This window comes from Macaca thibetana, chromosome 5 (assembly GCF_024542745.1).
Source record: "Macaca thibetana thibetana isolate TM-01 chromosome 5, ASM2454274v1, whole genome shotgun sequence".
In the NCBI taxonomy this organism is placed as follows: domain Eukaryota; kingdom Metazoa; phylum Chordata; class Mammalia; order Primates; family Cercopithecidae; genus Macaca; species Macaca thibetana.
Genome location: NC_065582.1, coordinates 73,170,365 through 73,190,568, shown reverse-complemented (window position 1 = coordinate 73,190,568; position 20,204 = coordinate 73,170,365). Strand labels below are relative to the sequence as shown.

General features: G+C 34.0%; 1 long non-coding RNA gene across 1 annotated transcript in view; it reads right to left on the bottom strand.

The window, feature by feature from the left end:
• The window catches only part of LOC126954528 (uncharacterized), a 55,987-nt gene extending 41,242 nt beyond the window's left edge, over positions 1-14,745 (bottom strand). The window contains exons 1-2 of the long non-coding RNA XR_007725630.1: positions 14,668-14,745; positions 5,309-5,396 (exon numbers count right to left, since the gene is read on the bottom strand). This is a non-coding gene — a long non-coding RNA (uncharacterized LOC126954528). The remainder of the gene's footprint in view (positions 1-5,308; positions 5,397-14,667) is intronic.
• Between the last annotated feature and the right edge of the window lie 5,459 nt (positions 14,746-20,204).

The window sequence follows — 20,204 nt, the reverse complement described above, 5'->3', positions numbered from 1 at the left end:
AAACTACACATAAGATTTTACCCTGAAGCAAGACTCCTCAGCCAGCTGACTGACCTTGCTTACACCCCACTCTCTGTGGTTCATTTTCCCAAAAGTGGTCAGGCAGAGTTTTTATTTTTATTTATTTATTTATTTATTTTTATTTTTATTTTTAAGATGGAGTCCCTCTCTGTTGCTCAGCCTGGAGAGCAGTGGCATGATCTTGACTTACTACAATGTCAGCCTCCCAGGTTCAAGCAGTTCTCCTGCCTCAGCCTCCTGAGTAACTGGGATTACAGGTGCGTGCCACCATGCCCAGCCAGTAATTTTTAAATGTAATTATATCATAATGCAAATTCCTTACTATATATACAGGTTCTACATAATAAGGCCCTTGCCTATCTCTCTGACTCCGTTATCCCACTCTAACCACAGTGGCCTTTATCCTACAAGCATGCCACGCTTGTATCTATCTAACCATCTTTATACCTTTCTGCTCAGAAAATATTTTCTCATAGTTTTCTTAATCATTCATATCTTTGCTCAAATATTATCTTATCAAAGCAGTATTCTGTGACTACATGAAATAGTGTATCTACTTCCTATATTTATTGCTTTAATTTTATTCTTTAAATATAATCTGGTATCATATTACATATTTATTTGCTAACATTTTATTGTCTGTTTCATGAGAATATTTATTTTCATGAAGGCTAAAACTTTGCTGAATACTTATTGACTAAAACAATGCCTTATATATAGCCTGTGGTTAATAAATGATAGCTAGATATATCAACAAATTGAGAAACATAGGTTCAGTTATGTTATCCTATTTCTTAAAGTCAAGAAGTTAATACATAACAGTTTGCTCTCAAAATTTTAAATAAGAACAAAAGAATAATTGGAAAGGAACATAGTGAAACTATATGGTGGTATAGAAATTTAAGAATCTCCTGAGATTGATACCTACACCATTAATTTGGTTAATGTGCTTATGCTATCAAAGTAATGTATTCCAAAAATAAGAATTTTCACCAAAAAAAAAAAAAATCTCCATCCTAAGACAATTATATTAAGCTTGATACCTTTAGTATTACCTCTTCTCTAGGTTCATGGGTACAGTTTGCAATTTCAGAAATGACCTTTATTGTAGTCCTTCCAAATGTAATTATAAACCCTACAATCACTGTCACCTTTGCTTCCATGATAAAGGTACACACAAGTAGACATGACAATCACAGGGTGGTTAAGCCATCCAGTGGTTAGTTACTGCAGTTAGAAAATCACTTTATGTCATACTTGACCCTCTTTAAAGATATTGTTAATGTGTACCTCTTTTTATTAGTGAAAATTTCTTCAAATTTAATCCATTACTTTATTGATCTTTAAGGTTTAGCCAACATTTCTCTATAAAAAGTTATATAGTAAATGCTTCAGGCTTTGTAGGTAATATAGTTTGTGTTGGAACTATTCCAGTTTGACACTGTAGTGAACAAAATGCCGTGGATAACTTGTAACTGAATGACCATATCTGTGTTCAAGAAAACATTAGAAAAACAGGTTTCAAGCTCAATGTGTCCTGACAGTTGTAGTTTGCCATCCTCTACTCTTCTTTATCATGGACTTTCATAATGACAGGTGCTAATTTGTATCTGACTCCATCTTTTGCCTTTTCTTATCTTTTATGCTCTTCTAATTTCCCCACCTATCACATTACCAGCAAATTATCCTAACTTCTCAGACTCTTCTTTAAAGGCTCTAACACTTGGCCCTCCCAGAAGATACTATTTCGAACCTTCCTCTTAAGTGAAGGTGTGGAAGTATATCATATGACACATACCTCTGAATAAAGAAATTAGTTTAGATTACATGTTGCTTCACACTGCTACTTCTAAACTATTACTTTTCTTTTTTAAACATTAAAGGAATTAATGAGTTAAAATACTATGGAAGGGAGCCTGTGTTGTTCACTTATTCATTCTTGTTGGTCTTTATTATATACAACCACTGCCCCAAGACCATTTACTCTTTTTCGTCTAAGATTTAAGCAGCTTTCATGTTGTCTTCTCTACTCCAATGCTATGTGACTTCACTACCAAATTGACAAGTCACTCATGAACCTGGTTTCTGTATACTGATATCATACCAGGAATGCAGGGATGATTTAACATATGTAAGTCAATAAATGTGGTACACAACAAGTACAGATTTTAAAACAAAAATTACATTATTATCTCAATAGATACACAACAAGCATTTGACAAAATTCACCATCCCTCTATGATTAAAACCTTCATCTACAGATTCAGTGCAATTCCCATGAAAATAGTACCATCATTCTCACAGAACTAGAAATTCAATCCTAAAAATCATATGGAACAAAAATAGAGCCTGAATAGCCAAAGCAACACTAAATAAAAAGAGCAAATCTGGAGGAATAACATTACCTGACTTCAAACTATACTATAAGATCATAATCACCAAAACAGCACGGTACTGGTATACAAATAGGCATATAGACCAATGGAACAGAATAGGGAACCCAGAAATAAAGCCAAATACTTACAGCTGACTGATCTTTGACAAAGCAAACAAAAACACAAAGTGGGGAATGACACCGTAATCAACAAATGGTGCTAGGATAATTGACAAGCCAGATGAAGAAGAATTAAATTGGATCCTCATCTCTCACTTTATACAAAAATCAACTCAAGAGATATCAAGGTCTTAAATCTAAGACCTGAAACCATAAAAATTCCAGAAGATAACATCAGAAAAACCCTTCTAGACATTGGCTGAGGCAAAGACTTCATGACCGAGAACCCAAAAGCAAATGCAACGAAAACAATGATAAATAGTTGGGATTAAACTAAAATGTTTCTGCACAGCAAAAGAAATAATCAGCAGAGTAAACAGACAACCCACAGAATGGGAGATAATCCTCACAATCTGTACATCTGGCAAAGGGCCAATATCTAGAATCTACAAGGAATTCAAACAAATTAGCAAGAAAAAACAAACAATCCCATCAAAAAATGGGCTAAGGACATGAATAAACAATTCTCAGAAGAAGATATACAAGTGACCTACAAACATATGAAAAACTGCTTAACATCTCTAATGATCAGGGAAATGCAAATTAAAACCACAAAGTGATGCCACCTTACTCCTGCAAGAATGGCCATAATCAAAAAATAAAAGAATAATAGAGGTTGGCAGGGATGTGGTGAAAAGGGAACAATTTTACACTGCTGGTGGGAATGTAAAGTAGTACAAACACTATGGAAAATAGTGTGGAGATTCATTAAAGAACGGAAAGTAGAACTAACATTTATTTGATCCAGCAATCCAACTATTGGGTATCTACGCAGATGAAAAGAAGTTATACAAAAGACACTTGCACATGCATGTTTATAGCAGCACAATTCACAATTGCACAATATGGATCCAGTCCAAATGCCCATCAATGAGTGGATAAAGAAATTGTGGTGTGTGTATGTCTATATATATATAGACATAAATACTATATATATGAACACTATATAAATATACTATCTATCTATCTATCATCTATCTATCTATCTATCTATCTATCTATCTATCTATCTATCTATCTATCTATCTATCTGTCTGTGAATACTATTCAGCCATGAACTTTTAGTCCCCCTGTCCTCTTCAGCCATCAACCCATAAGAACACACTGAAAGCTCTCATCAGCAGAAACTGTTCTAACTCAAATTCCTAGTTAAATCCTATTGCATCCTAAATGTAACTTTCTGATTTTCCTTTCCAACAATGTAAAATGTTTCTGGAATTTATCAAATACAGACTCCAAGTCCTTGTGTGAATTTCACTCTGTCAAATAGCCCTGCATTTCCAGCTTTTATTGTGTAGCCAACATTACCATATTATGCTCACATATTCTCATAGCTGTCTTACCCTTCTGTCTTTTATTGCATGTAACTGACAAACCTTTATACTTTATACGAATTTCTAGTTCTTATACCTAAGCAGTACGGGTCTGCTGGAATGAACCACACAGCAAGCAAGAGGAAAGTCACTTTAAATTCATAATTTACTATCTTAATTGAATCTTAAGTAACTCCTGGGAAACATAGTATTCTCCATGTGCAATTCACTCTACTATTCTAACACGCCAATGCCAATTCTCTCTCACATTCTTTAAACCTTAAACCCCTCACCCCCATTATTTTTTATTCTGCGCAGAAGTTTTAATCTCCTACTTCCAAATTTTTGTTCACATGTGCAAAACTACTTTTACTAGATTTGTTCCATTTCTTCTTTCTCCTTTGACATTAACGAACATGTTTTTCATCCAAATGTCAATCTCTTCTCTAATCCTTTGAAAGCTACCTCTTCTAGTTATGCCTTTCTTATTGAGATAGAATTTTGTTCAGTAATCTAACATTTAGAAAATGTATATCCCTTTGTTTTATATCCGTTTAACCTCTTTCCTTTTTTTCACATCAACCCTACAGAAAGAGTGGTATGTATAGTTATAATTTATTTTTATTGTTTCACTCACTGATACCTATTTCCCCTTTTATTAATAAGAGTACTGAAATTTTTTGGAATCACTGTTTCTCTACCTTTATTAATGTGGTTCACATAAAGTCAAGTTTTTCTTTGGCCTCAGAGTTGGAAGTGGGAGCATAGCCTGACTGCTGAAAGCTTTGTTTCCTCTTTATAGTATCTGGCTTAAAAAGGCTTTCTATTTCAATCAGAAACAATTAAAGCTAACAATGACCCCTTTTGATGAGGTTAAAAATAGGCAGTTTTTTTTTTTTTTTTCCATCAGACATTAAACTTTACAGACCATAAGTCTGGAATTGCTGGTGTAGCCATGAAGAAAGTTTGTCTAAAAATCAGGTTTGTCTAAAAATAGAGGAGAGTAGAGCTAAAAGTTAGAGAAATATAGCCATCTCCTCAGTTGAAGGCCTGGATTGTGTTTTGCCAGAAGGTCTGTCACAAAACCTTAGTGATTCCTTTTTTTTACTAGTTTGATTGTGTTCTTATCACTTAAATCAGATATCCCTAATTTATAAGTATAATTTTTATATTTTAATTAATTTGTCATTTTCTCACTTTACTTATACTCAAATGTATCACATGCTCCCCATTATTGCAACAAACAACTTCTGCTATGGTCACCAAAAGCTGCTACATAGCAAAACCGTGGAAACTTTGTCTTTGTTTCATTTAACCTCTCAGCATCATTTGAAAGCACTTACCACTTTTTCTTGATAATGTAACACTGGCTAACTATTGATACAGACTATAAGCAGCTTTTAGAACAGTGCAATATTACCTCATGAATTGTTTTATTTTCTGAAGGAATTCTCATAGGAACTCTCTGGGATGTTGGCTATTTGGTTCAGTGGAAGGTTGCCAAGAATCTGCAATCATACATGAATTAATTTAGTAATGTGAATAACATGTATACATTTCTTTTATTGTTTTACATTATTTAATTTTTTTCAGCTTGCATACTTTTTAAATGTAGGTGCTAATACAAATAATATAAGAAATATACATGTATTTTCATCAATCTTTGTACAATTTGGACGAGTTTAGCATGGATGTGTAGATGTGTGAGCCTGGGAATGACTTTTTTCAAATCTAAGTTATGGGCTTTAGCAATAATTATAGTAAGCTCTTTAACTTTAAGTCATCATTTTATTGTATGTGGATGTATGTATTTGTACACATGTATGTTTTCTGGAAGAGAAACAGAAGTGATCATAAAAAACATGGCAAGTGATAAAATTTAGTAAGTAATATTCACAGAAAACAACTCAGTCCCTATGAATGTAATATACTCAATGAAGGTTTTTAAAAATATTTCTATGATCAATGTGTATGACTGTAAATAATCAAAATGGTAAGGATTACTTTCACAAAAAAATGTTTATACTGGAGATTTATATGAACCTTATTTAGTTCCAAAGTATTTGATGCAAGGTGTTATCAAAATTAACAAAAAATTGATCTATAAAATAATAATGTAAAACAAGATGATCAGCCATACTTTTTCACAGCCTCAGCAAATAAAACAAGTTCTGAAGTAAGACTAAATAGTTTGATACTGCAAAGGATATAATATTCTGCCAAAAATTCATACTAAAATTTATGGTGGAACAGGTTTTGTGAAATCATTAAATGCTATTCATTCTGTGTGATGATGTTATTTTACTGATTTATTGTGTGTAAAATGATTCCTTATGCTAATTTTAATGAGTAGAAGGCTCTGTCATGGAGTCCTTATGCATATGTGCATGAATATTCCCTTATGTTATGCTTGGGTGTTTTCCAATCTTCTCAAAGAGTAAAAAATGAACTTTGGGTGAAACTGGAATTGCTACAAAATACTGACTCCATCAGATATGAACATTTTTACAAATACATTGAATGATATGAAAGAGAAATTTGTCAACCTGAAAATGCAAGCTCATTCACAAAAATAAGGGAACACGCAGTGCGTGTTTGGCATTATATAGATAACATTTTATGGGAGCCAGGAAACATAAGTTGGCATTTGAATGTTGATGTTTCTAAATTTTTCAACAGCTTTGTAGTTTGAATATGTAGTTTGGTATGACACTAAGTCACAAGATGTAAGAAATATGTTATAGCTATGTGGTAAATAAAGAGGAAGAAAACTTGGATTGTTGAAATTGTGAAGAACACTTTAAGAAGCTCTTGTATGAGAGTCAGACGATTAGGTTCTTAGTGATGTAAAGATTAAATAGCATAAAACATAAGCAACTTTAGACTGCCATGTTGCTTCAGTATTTCATCCTACTTGGTATACATCATATTATTTTATCATATTTAATAAAGTACTATTGCTTATACTTTTCAATAAAATTAGATTTAAGAATATCTTCTCTTTCTTATAATTCACACTGAGCTTACTAAGAACCTTATAATGTGCAGTGATAGTATTTTTCTAAAGGGAAATGTGGTTCACAGAGAAGAAACAATTGAATATATCAAAAACTTTGTATGTTTTATCCATAAAATATAACCTTAATATCGGATATTTCCACTAAAGAATAAAAAAGTGATTATATTAGACAAATAAATTCTGCAGAAAAATATCAGTAATATGGATTTATAAAATGATATGGGAAACTTTAATATGGTTCCTTAAAACAGACCAAAAATAACTTTTCTGTACATGGTATAATTTAGTGTTTACCTAATACATATAAGTTATAAACACTTCTTTAATATGAAGATATACAATCTTCTCCATTTTTATAGTGCCCCTTTATTGTAAAATGATGTAAATATGCCAATAAAGAGAATATGCTAGTCTCCATATAAATATTTACAACTTTACTTAATGTATTAGTATAATGTTTTAAAACAGTTTAACCATTACAGTGTATTGCATTAAATTATACGATTAGTTAGTCCATAGATTTTTTGTGTGTGTGTCAGTAAAATTAACAAGGTAATATATGATGGAGACTTAATAGGTGTTGTAGATTCCTGTATTATATCTTTGAAATGGCATTAATTATAAAATATAAATTCAAAAAGTATAACAGCTAAAATAAATAGATATTTTATCTTACAACAAATTCTAAGACATAATGAAAAGATAAGAATGAATTAGAATTGACTTGAAGCATAATACCACATCCCAGTGTGTTTATACACATGCTGTATACCATGCTTCATGTTTGCCATTTTTCCAAAAGTGGTAGATGTCAGTGCAGGAACAGACAACATTGGCAGCAAAAAAGTGTGATACTGCATACTAATGACTGTCCACTTTCACTCTCAATTGTGGCAGTACTTCAGAAAATAGAACATTTATTTACCATATTACCCAGCAATTATATTACTTAATAATTGAAAGAAAACATCTCTGCACAAAAGCTTTGACACCTGCACAGCAGTTTTATTAATGATAGCCCCAAATTGAAAACAATCTAAATACCCATTGACAGAATATTTGGACAAATAATTTGTGTTGTAATCATATACTAAATAAATTTCATCTTAAAAAGGAAATAAATACTGATTTTCACAACATAGAAGAACCCCAGAGGCATCATGCTAAGAGAAAGAAACCATATAAGAGTATGTATTTAGTGTTTAGTATTTAGATTCTATTTATTCAAAACTCTAAGAATAAAATATACAGTCTATAGTGGCAAGTAAGATTGTTAGTTGAGTGTACTTTGAAGTCGAATGAGGGAGATGAACTAATCAGTAATACAACAAAATTTTTTAAATTGATGGAAATTATTCTATATGTTGTTTGTGTTGCCAATAACAAAGGTGTATAACTTTGCAAAACTCATTAAATTGCACGCTTAAATAAGAAAATGTTTATTTAACTGAATGAACTGCAGAACAAAGTAGACAAATCTTAGAATTAAACTTGTGACTTAAACACAGCAGGTAAATACCCAGGGAACAGAACACAGGAAAATGTAATATAAAAAATATAGGAAAATAAATCAAGGCATAATAGATAGATTCTGAAATTACAAAAGATATCTAAGAGGGTTTCTTAAGAGAGACAATTAAGAGATATATAACATTTTTGTTACATATTATTATCCTACTCTTTTATTGGCTAACCCACAGAATATAGCATGTTTGCTTGGCTTATTAATATTTACATCAAATTCACTCCTGTCTGAAAAATTGCTGGTGACAAATTATATTAGATATTTTTCTCTATATGTATATATCTTTACATTTGAATGATATTTATGATGAGTTTTGAAATCTGGATTGGTTTTCCTTTTGAAAACTTAATTGTGCCATTTTATTGTTTTCTATTTTTAATAATTCTTGTTAAGTCATAAGTTGCTCCTTCTCAAGACTTACAACCATTCCGTACCTCAGCTGTTCAATGACGGTTTATAAACTTTTATTTTTGTCTCTTATTTTTAGCAGTTGTATCTTCAGTTTGTCTCCATTCCGCTTGGTGTTGATAAAATTCATCATAAAATTCTCCATCATTATTTTTGAAGCATGTTTTTTGTCCCAATCTCTTTTCTCTCTTGCTGTAAGTCTAAATAAATGTTTCACAACTGTCTAATGTTCCCTATGCTAGTTCCTATATGTTTATCTTTTTTTTCTTTTTCTCTGTACTTCAGTCTAAATATTTTTGTATTGAATAGTCTTCCAGTTTTATAAATCTCTATTCAGTCATATCTAATTCACTACTACACCCAGTTTTTAAGTTCTTAATCTTACTTATATTACATTGGTTGTTTTTTTAGAATTCCTACTTAACCTCTTTCATAGGATTTTAGGTCTCTACTAAAATTTTTCATCTTATGTTATTTCCTGCTATGGTTCCATTCAAGTCCTACCTATGGTGCTTTTTTCTTTTAATAATAGTTTTGTATTAATGCATCTTATGCAAATTTTATAGTTGTTTTCTTTGGAAGACTTAGTCCAATACATATAACTCCATCATGATTGGACATGAATACATACATTTTAAGCCAATTTTAAAACTTTATAATTCAAAAGCATGTTTTACCTTTGTTAAAAATACATGTATATTTGGTTATTAGGGCTGAGATGGCCTAAACAGTAAAATAAAACTAGAGACTTTACCAATCACAAGCTTCCAATTAAACTCTAACTAGATATTTTCTATGCTAAGCAAACATGTTTTATTCATCTTGCTTCCATGAAAACCTTATAAAAGTCTGTCTCTTGCCACCTTCATCCCCAGCAAAGTGCTAAACCGCTTGCTGACTGATGTTGTCCGATTTATGAATCACTGAATACTGAAATAAACTCCCCAAAATGTAAATGTGTGTCCATTTAACAACATTGTTTAAAAAATTGAAAAAACAATGGTTAAATATGTGTGTGTGTGTGTGTGTATGTGTGCATGTTTGTGTGTACACATATGCATGTGAGGTCTCTACACTACAATGGGCAATGTTGTTAAATTCCATTTTTCAACTTTGGGAGCAGATAGAAACTTCCTGAAGTTCATGCACTATTAAAGTACTATTAAAGTCTAGGCTTGGGATTAGAATGCAAGTCTCAACATATTGCAGATATTCATAAAAATTAATGGAAGGACCCCAAGATGACCAACTAGAAGCTGCTAGTGGCTCTCATAGAGAGGAATGAAAGGAGCGAGTCAATATAGAACTTCAACAGCGAGTCAATATAGCACCTCCAGTGGAAATTAGACCCAATATAGCACTCATTGGGACTAATCAAGGCAGCAACTCGACCCATGGAGAATGAAGAAAAGCAGGATAATGACCCACCTGGGATCAGTATGGAGCCAGGGGAACCTCCCTCATCCAAAGAGGCAGTGAGTGAATGTGCAGCTTCAGGAATCCATGCTTCTCCCATGGATCCTTGCAATCCTAGGGTCAGGAGATCCCCTTGTGAACCCATTCCACCAGGGCCTTCAGTCTGACACACAGAGCTACCTGCAGTCTCAGCAGAGCAGTTGCTCAGGCGCGCACACACACACACACACACACACACACACACACACACAGAGAGAGAGAGAGAGAGAGAGAGAGAGAGAGAGAGAGAGAGAGAGAGACTGGGCAGCCTTAGACACTCAGTTTTTTAAAGATTTCCAGCAAAAGTACATGCAAACTCTGGCAAAGTGGGAGGGTAGTCCTCTATACATAACCCTATGAAAAGGGCTGAAACCAGAGGACTGAGCAGCGACAGTTTGCAGGCCCTGATTCCATGGCACCTCACAAGATAAAACCCACTGGTTTGAAATTCAGCCAGCCCCCAGTAGCACCATTGCACCTCCCTGAAATGGAGCTCCCAGGGGGAGGGGTAAGTCACCATATTTCCTGTTTGGCTGACTTAGCTGTCTCAGTCTTCAAACACTGGAGAGTCTAAGCCGACCTGGGGCTGGAGCGGGCCCTATCCTAGCACAGCTGCTCTATGAAAAAGTCACCAGACTGCTTTTTAAAGCATGTTCCCAATCTTATTTCTCCTCCTCGGTGAAACCTCCCAAGTGGAGTCTCCTGCTACCCTCACCAGTGGTCTCTAGCCAACAGAGGTTTCAAACCATCCTAGGATGGAGGTCCCAGAAAAAGGGGTGGGCTGCTATCTTTGCTGTTTGGGAGACTTAGCCATTCCAGCCTTTGGGCACTGGAGTGTCCAAGGTGACCAGGGACTGAAGTGAACCCTCAGCACAGCACAACTGCTCTATGAGAAGACAGCTACACTGCTTTTTAAAGCAGGTCCCTGATCTTGTTCCTCCTCACTGGGTAGGATCACCTAACCTTACCTAACTGGGTGGGGTCTTAAATCACCTTCAATAGGTGTGTTTAGTCTGGCAACAGGTTCATACCTTGCTGGGATGGAGCTCCCAAAAGGACGGGCAGGCTGCCATTTTCACTATTTTGAAGTCTTCACTGTTGATACCTCTAGGTACTGGAAAATCTGAAGTGACTAGGGACTAGAGCAGGCCCCCAGCATACCACAGCAGCCCTGTGGAAAATTGGTCAGACTGTGACGTGGGTTCCTGTTCCTACATATTCTCACCAGGCAGGTCCTCCAGGCCTGGGCCTCCAGTCATTCCTTGTCAGATCTATTGAGCTAGTAGCAGCTCTGCAGTTCCCAGGACAGAGTCCCTAGGGGCAACTGAAAGCTTCTCTGCCACTGCCTCTGCAGTGGGACTGCTCTTGTTACCCCTGGACTAACAAAGCAGCAAAGATTCAAAGTGCCTTATCCATACCTTCAACTAGCTGGAGTGGACCCAAAGAGAGAAGGCCGGTCTGTCTCTAATGGGTCCTAACCCTCCCCCGGCCCACCACCATGATCATTACTACACATGGAACCCATGGCTTGGACCCACAACACAGACCTTCCTTGGTGGACTGACTGCACTGAGAAGTTGCTGACTTGCATTTCTCTGAGGTAGAGCCCCCAGGAAACAAGCAAAAGACCATTGGCCACCACCACTACTAAGGTCCCTGCCTCTGCTTCCTCCAAGTTGAGAAAGAAACATAAACACTGAGATTGCCCCAGTGCTGCAGTGGGCAGCCAAGGAGTGCCAAGCCGTAATATACAGCCAGAACTCAACGGGGAGGGCGGCTCACACTTTCAGAGCATTGAGCGAGAACCTGGCTGCAAGTGTGGGAAAACATAAGGGAGCTCCACACACAGCCAAACAAGGGTTTACCAACTGACTAATGTGCCTAAGCGCCACCTAGTGGATCAGACCCCAAAGCTTCTCAACACCAAAAATACCTCAATATACCCCCTTCTGAAACCAAAGACAAGAATTTTACTTCAAATAAAAACCCTGCACAAAACTTTGGCCCTGTGAAAACATTCAGAAGGGAAGTATATTGTCTGTACTCCATCTAAACTGCAGTTAAAGTAACGCTGACATGAAGAGATGAGAAAGAACCAACGCAAAACTTTGGTAACTCAAATGGCCATGGTGTCATATTCCTCCAAATGACCACGCCAGTTCTCCAACAAGAGTTCTGAGCCAGGCTGAGCTGTCTGAAATGACAGAAATAGAATTCAAACTATGGATCGGAACAAAGATCTTCAAGATTCAAGATAATGGCAAAATGTAATCCAAGGAAACTAAGAATCAAAATGCAATAATATAGGAGTTAAAGGATGAAATAGCTGATATAAAAAAGAACCTAACATATCTGACAGAGTTGAATAACACAATACAGGAATTTTGCAATTCAAAAACAAGTATTAACAGCAAAATAAACCAAACTGAGGAAAGAATCTCAGAACTTGAAGACTGACTCTCTGAAATATGACAGTCAGATAAAAACAAAGAAAAAATAATGAAAATGAATGAAAAAAATTTATGAAAAGCATGGGACTATGAAAAGAGGCCAAATAAACAAATAACTGGCATCCCTGAAAGGATGGGGGAGGGTAGAAAGCAAACAACTTGGAAAACATATTTCAGGATATCATCCATGAAAGATTTCCCAACTTTTCTAGAGATGCCAACAAATAAGGAAAATATAGAGAACTTCTGCAAGATTCTACATAAGAAATTCATCCACAAGACACATATTTGTCAGATATTTCAAGGTCAAATGAAAGAAAGAATGTTAAAGGTAGCTAGAGAGAAAGGGCAGGTCACCTACCAGGGGAGCCGCATCAGGTTAACAGCAGATCTCTCTGCTGAAACCTCACAAGCCAGACGCCAGAAGAGATCAGGGTTCTGCATTCAACATTCTTAAAGAAAAAAATCTTCAACAAAAAATTTTATATCCAGTCAAACTAAGCTTCCTAAGCAAAGCAAAGGAGAAATAAGACCCTTTTCAGATAAGCAAATGTTGAGGGAGTTTGTTACCACCAGACCTGACTTACAAGGGATTTTGAAAGGTGCACTAAGGTGCTAATAGACGGTAACAAAAACACAGTTAAATACACAGACCAGTGACACTATAAAGCAACCACACAAAGAAGCCAGCATAATAACCAGCTAGCAACACAATGACAGGATCAAATCTACATGTATCAATACTAACCTTGAATGTATATGGGCTAAATGTACCACTTAAAAGGTACAGAGTGGAAAGCTGGATAAAATGCAAGACCCAATGGCAAGCTGTCTTCCAGAGACCCATTTCACATATAATGACACCTATAGGCTAAAAATAAAGGGATGGAGAAAAATTTACCAAGCAAATGAAAACAGAAAAAAAGCAAATGCTGCCATCCTAATTTCAGACAAAACAGATTTCAAATCAACAAAGATTAAAAAAAAAAAAAGTCAAAGGTAGGGAGGTGCATCATGATAAAGGAATAAATTCAACATGAAGACCTAACTATTCTAAATGTATATTAGAAGCTTAATTTTTATATCTACCTCTCTCGCGTAAGATATTTTTGTCAATATAAGTTACCTTTAGTGTGTTTACTCAAACAGGAAAATCAAGTAGGAACAATGTAAAAGAGTCAGAAAATAAAATTAAACAAAGGAAATAAATCATTCATAATTCAACTTCAGAAGCAAACTTCAGAAGTGAACTGCTTAGTAGGATTCTTCTATTCTACCTACTCTCACGTAGTTTATTATGTGAAAAATACTAATAAGCAGTCATAACTAGATACATTCATTATAATTCTTTGTTAATTAAATGAACAACCCACTGAACTTAATTTTTGTGGAAAACAAAATAAAATTTTATGATTCAAATAAATTAACAGTATTCATTTACATTGCTTAATAAAGAAATATATCATTTTACTTAAAACATACCAATACTAGATTTGAAAATAAAAAATTATTACTTTGGATGTCAAAGTTTTATTTTGGAGCTTCTTAAAATCCTAAAACTTACTTAGCTTAGGCAAAACAACCTTTGGTTTTCAATGATATTTTTCCCAACTTAAATTAGAGCAGTTACTATTCTCCTGAGTTAACTCTTTTCTTTAAATAAATTGGCTTGTTTTCTTTCAAAATAAGAGGATTGTAGGGGAAAATCCACAATATAAATTGTGTAGAATGTTCACAAGTCTATCTAAAGTCACACACATTTCTACAAGAGAGAGCTTACATTTTGCCTTTCATATAACATACTTCTTTTCTCCATACACCCTCTCAATCTTGCTACTGCATTTATGGGTAGTTTCAGTCTTCTGTAGTGCAGTTTTTCCCGAAATGTGGATGCAATTTTTGTAGAAAAAATTTTACCTTACCCAAAGAAAGATCTCTGGCCTTTCTTTTCTCTGCTTGGAAGTGATCTTTGGGCTTGTAGAATGTCATGCTTGATGCCAGTGTCTTTGTTTGCCTTGGGGCTCTAGCCACTAGATAGCATAACAATGTGATTTGTGATCAGGGCTTTGGGTCATGCTATGTCAGTTCTTCCTCTAGAGGGACCGGAGATTGAAGATATCAGTTTGACCACTGACAGAGCTGAAGACTAACGTTCAACCACATGGGAAGTATGTGATCAAAGTGATGAAGTGCAAAAAAAAACTGGGTACCAAGAGTTGGGTAAGCTTTCCTGGTTTGTAATACCGTCATACATTATGGCTGAGAGGAGTTCACATTGTCTATGAATCCATGGAAAGCGGACATTGGGATGCTCTATGTTTGGACTTCTTTTGGACTCTGACCTACCCATCTCTTCTTTGGACTGATTTTGATCTGTATTTTTCCCAGGAATAAACTGTAACCGTGGATATGACAGTCTTCAGTGAGTTCTGTGAGTACTCCTAGCATATCATCAAACCTAAGGGTAGTTTGTAAGTGGTGTCCAAAGTAAAGGTAGCATTGTGTAGACTGTGTTGCCCTGAACTTTACAGTTTAATTCAGACCAATCCAATTTAGTCATCTATAATTTATCTCACATTGTTTTCCTAATAGATTTTACTGAAGTGCAGAGGATGGTAAAATAATATCACTGTACAGTAAGGAAATGTCTTTTTCATTTCTTTGTTCATTATTATCTCTGATCCTAGTCCCAAAATTTCCTGCCATGAACCTGGGTTTGACCTTTTTATGTATATTTTTCCTGACCAAGGAATTCCTAAGGCCAATTTTTCATAAACAAAAGTATATTAAGAAGTCTTACCATAAAAATTGTATCTGTCTCTCTAGAAATGGTATTCAGCTTCCCTAGGGAAACAAAACAAAATACAGGCATACTGATATTTTTTAAAAATTAATTAAAAAAATTAAAACACAGAACAGAAGAAAGAAAATAGATTCTACCCCTTTCCATTATCTCTCTCCAAAAGAGACTGTAAGTTCCTGGTGGAGCATTTCTTCCAATTCCTGAAATGAGCATTGACTCAGAATATATAACCAAGTAGTAAAATAACTAAAGATAGAAAATGAATATCCATTAGTCTATACCGTTACAAATAGATAAATGAACAAATGCACAAGCAGAAGGGGAAAAATCAGAACATAATAAATGTATAATAAATAAGGGAATTTAAAAACTTAATATTATGCAAGAGTACTAATGGCTGTCAGCAATATTCACAGATGAATTTTAAAAGATGGAGAAAGCAAGTTTAAAGAGAAACAGAATGTTTGAATAATCCAAAAGCATTTCCTAAATGTATTTACTAATTACTGGGGTGGTTTTAACATATATCCTCAAATACTCCAACAGTCCTTGCTTCGGACTGTAAAATGTAGTTCTCCTCTCAAATGTGGACTGAATTGTGCTATTTATTTCTAATGACTGGAACACATAATGGGAAAATGATAATTTTGTTTTGGAGAAACCTCAATGATGACACCTTAATCAAGTGATAAACGTTACCATTACCAGAAATACATCGTGGTGTTACCATATATTTTCCAATATGACATGATAAGCAGATCACTTTGCCTTTGAGACATTCTTCCCAAAAATCAGTAGCTTCAGACCAATCATGAGAAAATGTAAGACAAACATAAATGAAGAGACATTTTACAAATTACCTGTCCAGCAGTCTTCAAAAGCATGGAAGTTATAAGAAGAAGGGCAGACTGAGAAATTGTCACAGATTAAAGTAGGCTAAAGAGACACGATGACTAAATGCACTGAAATGACAGAATCATTAAAAAGGGATATTAGTGAAGACAGGGGTAAAATGTGAATAAAGCCGGAAGTTTATTCAATAATATTATGCCAATGTTAATTTCGTAGAATTTATAATTTTACAATGGTTTTGTAAATGTTGACTGTAGGGAAAACTGGCTGAAGCATATATGAGAACTCTTTGCATTATCTTTTCAACATTATTTTTGTAAACGTAAAATTATTTCAAAACAAAAGTTTAAAACTGTCAATCACCAATATTTTACTATCTTGAATAAGAGAACAATTTGCAACCATCCTTTACAAATACCCTTTTTTGCTTTCCTGGTTTATTTATCTTAATAATATAGAAGGTCATATTGACAATATGCTATCTAGTTTTCTTATTTGTTTATTGTTGGTTTTGTCTCCTCTAGAACTAAGCTCCATAACTATAGTAATTTTGTATAAATTACTTCACTAATATATCTACTGTACCCAGAGTTCAGTAAATATTTATCAAGTTGAATGATTCAAATTAAATATTGTCTAGTTTAGAAATATGTTTTGTATACAAATACCTCAATTTTTCATTTTGAGGTTTAAGAAAGATACTTATTCTGAGTAGTTTAGCCAAATTTAAACAATACACTTCACAATGCATAGGACATATCTATTCATAATTCTCACAGATATAATGTCTTAATTAGTTCAGGCAGCTATAACACAATACCATAGGCTGGATGGCTTAAACAACAAACATTTATTCCCCATGGTTCTGGAGACTAGCAAGTCCAAAATCAAAGTGGCAGCAAGTTTGGTGTCTGATGAGGGCACTCTTCCTGCTTCGTAGACAGCAGTCCTCTTCTTGTTTCCTTACATGGGAGACAGGAGAGAGAGAAAAAAATAATAATAATAATATACTCTCCTGTGTCTTTTTATAAAGGTACTCATCCACTCACGGAGGGCTCCACTTTTATGATTTAATTACCTTCCAAAGGACAGACCCTCATATTGGGGGTTAGGATTTCAACATTTGTGCCTACAACAAATTCTTACTCTATAGCACTTACTCTATAGCACTATACTTACTCTATAGCACTAATACTTACTCTATAGCACTAATACTTACTCTATAGCACTAACACTTACTCTATATCAAATACTTACTCTATAGCACTAATACATTTTCTAAATTTTTATTATTCTTTATGTTGGAAATTAGCCAATTCTGTTCAAATAATAGTATATCATTAGTCATGGTTACCATTATAGGCAATTTTTGTCTATTTCCTTAAGAGAGTTAACCATGTTGTTCTTGGTTTAAATGATTGCAGTAATTATTAAATAATCATATCTTATGATAATAAGATATTATATCAGAGTGAATAGATGAGAATAATGATGACATAAATAATCCCAGTTCATGTATCTTTTAGACTAAATCTAGAATCATCAGTATAAAAATGTAAGTACTCAAATTATAGTTTAAGATGTTTTATACATTTTGTTTTATGCCAAGACTTCAATATATACTTATTTCTGGAATTTTATAGTTTTCAAATGACATAAAATTGCAGCATATGTTTTCTGTTAAAGCTTATGAAATTTTGTTGTCTATATAAATCTTTGACTTTTCACCCACACGTTCTTAAAATTAATCATGTTTGTTCTTGTTTTGGAGTACTTGATGAATTATATTGCTATGATTTGTGTATCAGATACTAAATGTTAAATGTTAAATTTTATAAAATTGTCTCGTCCATTCAGTCTCATTCATTCGTTTAGTAGTAAATCAAATTAATAAGGAATGGCAGAAATAAATGAGATCCAATTCCAGAATGTAATACTTTTATTTAAATTCAGTGTATAGATAAAAGTTTTAGTTATTTTTCTTGACAATTTATGCTGTTTTTATACCAAAACCAACAAGAGACTCAGTTATCACCCCATAAGGAAGAAATAATAAACTGGAGAGAATTTAAAAAAATATAAAAAGTATATATAAGTATATATGTGTGTATATATACACACATACATGATATAGATAGATAGATAGATAGATAGATAGATAGATAATCTGTGTGTATGTGTGCATAAAAGATATTGGGGACCTAACATGTTCCCTGTATTTGCCCAGCATTTGCTTCTGCTTTAATTAAAATCTTGTAGTTTACCCTTTGCCTGGATTTCCATGAGTTATGAGTATGTCCTTCTAATAGTACTCACCACAAATATAACTTGATTGAAGGCAGTTTAAGTTGCTCTATAAAGGTTATTCCTAACACACTGTGTTTCTCATTGAGATTTATCTTTGAGATATTACCTAATTTGATCTAGATATTGGGTAGATATATGATATGTTATATTCCAATATGACATGCACAATACATAAGATAAAGCCTTCACACTTTCACACCACTAAATATATTTAAACAATGTCAAATTTTGAAAGCAATTTCAAAATTCAGGACCAAATAGTCTGATAAAGACTTGTAATGAATATACTGATTTTTATGATTATGATTGATAAACATATTCACTTACATGTATGTGTTTATCAATCTTTGTTAAACATTAATTACATTTCTTAAATAACATACTTGTTGGAGACTGCTTGAATATGTTCATACTGATTTTAATTACAACTAGTTTCAGTAAAGAAAAAGACAATACTCTACAAAAATAAAATTTTAAATTTGAACATAAGTATTTTCCCCCATTGAACTCCAAGTTAAGTAAGCTTGTGTAACTCGTGTAGAAAATCCATCACACCCATCTTTCTGTGTTCCTACCGTCAGCATTTTTCAGTAAGAAAACAATCTCAGAAGTGTAATGAGCAATGTTATATTTTAGTTAAATCACCCAGATGTTCTTTTTTATTATAATTTTCCCCTGGAAAACAAGAACAGGTGGTTACTTGTACTCTACCGAGAGAGAGAGAGAGAGAGAGAGAGAGAGAGAGAGAGAGAGAGAGAGAGAGAGATGATTTTTAAAAATACATAGATGGTCTCATGTCAGTTATTTTTCCAAGAGTCACAGCTCTTCCAACAAGAACATGTTTTGTTATAAGCTTCTTAATTCTGCCAAATTCTATTTCAGCTTACTTCATAGCTGGGTCTTTGCCACAAACACAAACTGTTCTATGGTCAGTGTGTTAAAACAATCATCTAGAAACAGTCTGTTTGCATCAGTCTTAACTCAAAATATATTATGTATTTCTCATTGGATTGCCAACTCTTTTGCTTAAGCTCATTGTTCAAAACTTTGAAAATGCAAGTCCGTGTGTGTGTGTGTGTGTGTGTGTGTGTGTTTGTGTTTTGCTGGTTTCCCTTTGAATCCTAATTTTTTAACAGCACCTATAAGAAAAATTGTCAGAAGCTAGAATGAAATCTCACTTTTAAACCAAGATATGTCTCTTGAAATTACAGATACTGAACATCTTCAAACATTTCCAGATGTTCTAGCTAAATATGTTAAATGTATTGTGGTGAGGTGCCTGAGCAAGGACATTTTGACAAGTAAGTCCTTTTGATTACTAAGTAAGAATGTTTCTTTTAATAAAAAGAATATTTGCTCATTTTACTTACCAATGGTAAATTTAGCAGCAAGTACTGACATTTGAGTATGTACTAAGATATATTTCAGTTGACAATTCCGATGACCTTACATTTGGATTCTGTAAAAAGTTTGTCCTCTGGGAGAGTGACAGTAAGT